Here is a 6,699-nt window from a genome sequence, read left to right on the forward strand (position 1 = left end):
AATAAAAAATGTAGTTTTGTACGGGGAGAACATGTCTAAACCCACCGCATTAAGTGACTGTATAAAGTCATCAGTGCAATTCCAAATACATTAAATATATGCAGAGAAAAAGAATCTGGACTTTTAGTGGAATCAGACTTAGCATATTAATTTCTACTCACATTCTGTGGAACAATAGAAAGATTATTTTTAGTTCATGGCCATTTGGTTTGTTGTGACCCAGTGGAACAGGTAGTGGAATTTAGTGGAATTAGCATATTAATTTCTACTCACATTCTGTGGAACAATAGAAAGATTATTTTTAGTTCATGGCCATTTGGTTTGTTGTGACCCAGTGGAACAGGATTTCCCCCCCACCTCCTGCCTTTTTTTCCCTTTTATGTAACCTAATGTTATATTTCTGATGATTGCTCTGAAACCTTTCTGCTCTTGAGCTAGCATTTAATTTATTTTACACTGTTAATATAGTTCTACATAAAGTCACAAAGAAAGAAGGCAAAGTGATAGGTCTTCAGGTGTTAAAAAATACTGGGTTTAATTATTAATATATAATTATTCAAAGTCATAAAACTGTAACCCTAGACACTTATCTTTATGCATTTTACTAGTGTCATAAGACCAGTCATTTTTACAAAACTAAACACCTTAGTAAGTGTCTATCAGGCCAGGAAGTCTGCTTTCAAATCTCAGTGTCTCCAACTGGTTACAGAATTAATTAAAAATTATGTGAACATTAGCTTCAGGTTCACTAACTGCCCTTTGTCCCACTTGGGGAAGGTGCTTAAAATTGCCTTCCTTAAGAAGGCATGCAAACGTTTCCCCAGCAGAGGGATACGAGGACAAAATAAACTCAGCATATGAAACCCGAGGGGACCTATTATATGCTTCACACACTGGAAATCAGGGAATTCATTTAGGAACATGAATAAAGATTCAGAAAATTGTTTTCAGCTACCACTTTCAGAAAACTCGAATTAAGTGGGTTGGACACTGGAAATGAAAGGAAGCAAAACTACCCCATTCTGGCAGGGGGTCTGTGAACACAAAACCATTTCCAGATTTAAGAAAGACTTCAATTAAACTGTTTCCTAGTGCTCATTTCCAGTGCAAAGATTAATTTTTTTTTTTTTCACCTTATGTTACACCACAAGATAAATGCCAAAAGGCAACACTGGTACAGCAAAAGCGACGCCTGCATGCACTAAATTAAAAAAAAAATAATAAAATAAAGGGTGTGGGGGTGGGGAGGTAGGAACAAAAAGAAAAGGACTTTCTAACCAGGGCACTAAATAACCTCCTGTAAACACGTTGTGTTACTGCTGAACAATATCGCTGCACTCTTCAGCTTTCTCAGTAGATCTCAAACGAGCTCAAAACTGAGAGGGATGTCTTCATCTCTGCCAGCATCCTCTGGAAGATCTGGGTTTTGCTCCCTACGCTCTGCACTGTGAGTGGGATGTTTGCAGCACCGCTCGCAGCCCGCTCTTTGCTCTCTGAAGCTGGGTTCTTCTCTCTCTCTCTCTCTCTCCTGCACACAGAAGCCCAGGTTCAGCCACAGGGTGAGGAAACCAGAGCTTGGCCAGGGCCAGCCAGCAGCTTGTGTTGCTCCATCAGCAGACAATGAGCAATCTGCGTGACAAACGCACCGGGAAATAAAGCAGCACACTGAGTTTCATTAACTCTGAATCAGATTTTCATAAATGGAAGCAGACATCCTGGCCAGTCTGGCTTTGCCACATGGTCCTGTGCCTGTGGTGATGGACCTCAGCCTGGGAGACTTATTTCCCAAACCAATGGGAACCAGGTGAATGGGAAGGGACAAGCCTGCACTGGTCCCAGGAGAAAGGATGGGGTTTAGGCACAGAATCAGAGAGACAGGAAGGCACCAGCTTCAAAGAAAATTACATATTCAGTCCTAATAGCTAGAGAAAGGATAACACAATGGCAATTTCCGCTCAGGTGACAATGGGAAGCCACAAAACCATATTGGGTTCCTTAGCAAAGGAAACCAAGAGGCTCTTCATGTCTGGCAGAAGAACACAAAGGAACTCCTTTGGGCCATGCCTGCTCACAACGCTACACACACATACCTGCAAAGTGGGGGGGAAAGTGAGCAAGATCCTGGTTTGTGATCAATACTGTCAAAATTAATCACTTTATTAGTAATAGCTATTATTGATATGCACTAAAAAAGTTTTCCCTGACAAAATCACTTCAGACAAATGTGTTCCCAGCAGGAAAGAAGAGGCTGTTGGAAGGGAAAACACACGCAATGCAAAGACAGAATTATACAGGAAATAAGCACTGGGAATACGTGAAATTTTTCCTTTCATTTAAGGTCCCTGGCAGGGGAAAGAGGTGGTGCTCCCATCAAATGGAACCTCGAAGAACCTCATGGAGAAGGATCTGGGCCATCAGCACAGCAAACCTGTTCCTCTGCGGATATTCCCAGGGCTGGAGGTGCCTGTGGGAACCCCCTGAGCACCCACAGGTCACAAGTGCAGGCTGATGGCAACAAGCGGGAGCCAGAACTGCAGTCAGAGCCGTTCATATCCAAAGGCAATTCCAAGGAAAAATTAGAGCAGCATCCCTAAGACACTTCTGCCTATGTTACATATCCTCCTGCTGGCCGGCCTTCCCAGGTCACACATGAGGCCACACAGAGCCACAGAGGAGCTGGTGGGTACCTGCCTCTGCTCAGCTGCTCAGAGGAGACATCTGGGGACAAAGACAGAGGAGTTTCCCCAGTGCAAGCAGATTAAAACCACTGCTGCAAGGAGGGATGAAGAAATCATTTTCCTGGGATTTGCTATTCTAATTAATTAGAGCAGCATTACAACAAGGGATCAAGGCTCCATTTTAAGGAGGCAATTACCAAACTCCAACACCTTCCAGGATACTAATGAAATCGATTCTCATCCCAGACAGCTGTATGAAAATCATTGTGCGACTGTGTTGCCTTGGCACGAAGAGTATCGTATAACCTGAAAAGGTAGGAGGAAAGGCCTATCTGCATATCTCTGGAACTGGGGGGACTGGTCTTTAGTTCTGGTGCTGTTAAGCCACCCCTGCAAAAAGCATCTCCAGTTCTTTTGGGATATATCAGGTAATATATATTTTTATAAATTGCCTAAGGAAGATGATACCACTGCATTTGTGCAAAAAAGCTCTTCTTTTTAACTGACCAATTTGCAGAACAACCCCAAAAATTTCAATAAACACAAACCCCAAACCTCAACAGCAACCTTGTTCAGATCAGTTGGCTTCCAGCCTTGCTAGCAATTTCCTAAAAAACTCTTTATTAGGGAATAGGCTATCCTGAAAAAGACTAAGCACCCTCCAGCATCATTTCTAGACATTTTTTTGGTGTGTGTGACAACGGCCAGAATGTAACTTGTTATGTATGACGCATAATGAGATCGCATTCAAAATGTGTTTGTGTGGTTGTGTTGAGGCCATGCATCCATTCAAAGGGAGCCTGGTCAACGGTATGACTTCACGTGGGCCATGAAAGCAATCCAGACTGGGTCTTACAGTGCAGAGCCTGCTCTGAGACCAGTAATTGCTCCATCCTGTTACCCTGCTGTACATAGAGTTAATAAGCAGACAGATGAAAGGCTTGAAAGCTGCCTGCCAGCAGCGCTGATGTTGGGAGAGACTAGTATGGTCATGCACCCTTGCATTTCAGCATCTTGGACCCAGGAGGGGTTTGGAGGGAGATGGCTGGGAGGGCTGGGCTGTGGCTGGGAGGGAGCCCAGGGCACGCTGCACCCTCCAGCAATGACGGGTAGACATGGTCCTCAGGAATATGGTTTAGTAATTTTTATTTCCTATTTCTTATTTATTTTTTTGTCAGAGTTAGGTTGATGGTTGGACTAGATGATCTTTAAGGTCCCTTCCAACCTAGACGATCCTATGATTCTATTCTATGATGGCACCCTGAGCAAGCACTGGCTGCCTGTGGCCCCGGGGCATAGGGGCAAGCAGAAGAAAGCAGATCAGTCCTACATCAGAGGAACTGCAGCCCTGCAAGAGCAGATTCCCTGGGAAGGCAGTCTCCCAGCCCACCCATGGGGCAGCGGCTGGGAATCACCAGCAAACACACATTCCCAAACTGGAAAAAAAAATAAATAATAAAAAAAAAATTAACCACCTAGTTTCTTTTAATTACGATCTTGACTTATCCACCACTCCAGGATATGCAGATGTTTGGCTGCTGGGATGTATCAACACACCTGAGCACTGGAGGCGATTCGTCTCTTGGCTTCATACCTCAGCAGGCAGCAGAGAGGGGCTCCCAGCCCGTAATACCTGCACACCCCAGTTTATGGCATTGGCCATGTCTATGGGTGGAAGCCTTTGTTATTAATAATTTCTCTGATGTTGCCTCGGTAGAGATTTTCATATGCAAATTTCAGCATATTAAAGGTGTTCTGCTGTTCTGGCATCCTTGCGTCAGCTAAGTGCCAAAGCAGCATGCAGCGCTTTACACTTACGTAAGGAGATAAAGTTTTTTGCCTTAAGGATATGATGTTCCAGAGACAGAGATAACATGATGGGAAATGACAAGGAGCAGTGGAGAAGGCAGGGAGGTATAGGGGAAAGAAAACAAAAGAAACTAATAGAGAAGAGAGAAGGGGCAGGGTACTGTCATGGGGGGAGAAGCCTGATTTTTTCATTTCAGCATGTAAGATGTTTTCCCCGGGTTATCTCTCTTTAGGATCTTTGAAGTTATTTTTCTTGATCATCCTCTTCTCATCCTCCACCTCCTTAGGACCATATTTTGCCTCCTCTGCACTCACAGAATAACCGCTGGATCTCACATAGAGGATCATGCTACCCTGTGCAAGAGCGACTGCTGAAATCCAGCCCCTAATGAGCAGGAATCGGCTCAGGGCAGCAAAAGATGAGATTAATGGTAGAAATCTCCAGATGACTGTAAACAAATTTATCTCTTTCAGTTTATCTCTTCCTCCTCTTCTTTGGTTTCTGTTCTCCAGGCCTGTGAGGTACAGCATCTCGGGCCAGAAAATATCTGTTCGAATCAGTGTCTTCAGCTTGAACTAATAACCCGGCCACCCCTCCAGCACCAGCCTGGCTCTGCCAACAAGGTGGGTGCCCACCCCCTTCTGTCTCCGGTAACTGGTGGCTCTGCAAAATTTTAATTCATTCTGCAGCCAAGTCGTCTAGTATCAATGATTATAAAGCTAGAATAAAATGGTTACTGAAATCCTTCTTCATCCCTTGACACGGGCAGTTCTGTTGGGATTGCTGTTTTGATTTCATTGCTCTTTACTGATTCATGACACCTGTGCAGTCGGGCCGAGGTGCTGCTCTCACTGATGAATGACAATATAGCCTAGAATGGGATAGCCTAATAAAATAGAATACCACTAAAAGTTAAAACTTCCATGATAAAACAATAAAACCCTGACAACAAGTGTTATGATGGAAATCCTGATGCAATTGTATTCATGAAGAACAAACCCCCCTATTTTATAGCTCTCTTTAAAAAAATAAAAGACACCCTGCAAATTCATTTTGTTTGTCTCTCTCAGAACTGAGACCCAGGAGATACGAGTGATGTATTAATTTTAAGTACATAACTTACTTATGTTCAGTACGTTCTCCTGCAGCTTTCCTTTCCATATTACAATACCTTGGTGGAATTGTTTTCTGTAATTTATGCTGAGATTTGCTGCTACAGGCAGTTTACAGCATGTCAAAGAGATGCAACCATGACAATGTCATCGAGAAACTTCATCACATTGCATCGTATCAGCCCCACCACTCGTCTTCAACGAGGTGGCCATGGTTATCAGCTCACAGCTGCTGTCACTATGACTAATGCACTAATAACCAAGCTTTCATTCAGAGTAAATATACATTGTTAGCTCATTGTTTTAACACCACAGCGGAGATATTACACTTGGGTCCACTTTCACTGGATTTCACTGAATTTCACTGAATTTTTAGAGTTGGAAGGGACCATAGAGATCATCTAGTCCAACTCCCCTGCTGAAGCAGCATTGCCTAGAGCTAGAGCATGTTACTCAGGACGGCATCCAGGCGGGTCTTGAAAATCTCCAAGGAAGGGGACTCCACACCCTCCCTGGGCAGCCTGTCCCAGGGCTCTGTCACCCTCACCGTGAAGAAGTTTCTCCTCATATTTGAGTGGAATCTCTTATGTTCCAACTTGTGCCTGTTGCCCCTCGTCCTCTCACTGGGAACCACTGAAAAGAGTCTGGCTCCCTCCTCCTTCAACCCTCCCTTGAGATACTTGTAGGCATAATTTTAATTATGCCTATTAATTAATTTTAATAATTTTCTTAGCGTGATGGACATTCACTGGACTTCTCCTAATCCCCTGCAAACGGGATGAAGCCCATGTGGAGTCAACACCGTGAGACAAAGTGGCAGAAGAAGGGCCAGCACCAGCCACCCCAGGCCACCAGCTCTACCACCCTGCTGCCTTGCCTGGCACCTGGGTGCCACCGCAGGGATGCCAGAGCCTCCAGACCCCCCCAAGCCACCCGGGGGGGTGTGGGGGGGCGGTGCGGGACACGGCATCCCCAAAGCTGTCCGGGCGTGCGGGGTGGGATGGCGGTACCTCGGCGGAGGCTGCGGGAGGAGAAGATGCCAGGGAGGAGCGGGGGAAGGATGCTGCTCCGGGGGGGGGGTAGCCAGCCCCCCTCCAAC

The sequence above is a fragment of the Calidris pugnax genome, unplaced genomic scaffold (assembly GCF_001431845.1).
Source record: "Calidris pugnax isolate Ruff unplaced genomic scaffold, ASM143184v1 scaffold171, whole genome shotgun sequence".
Lineage (NCBI taxonomy): Eukaryota > Metazoa > Chordata > Aves > Charadriiformes > Scolopacidae > Calidris > Calidris pugnax.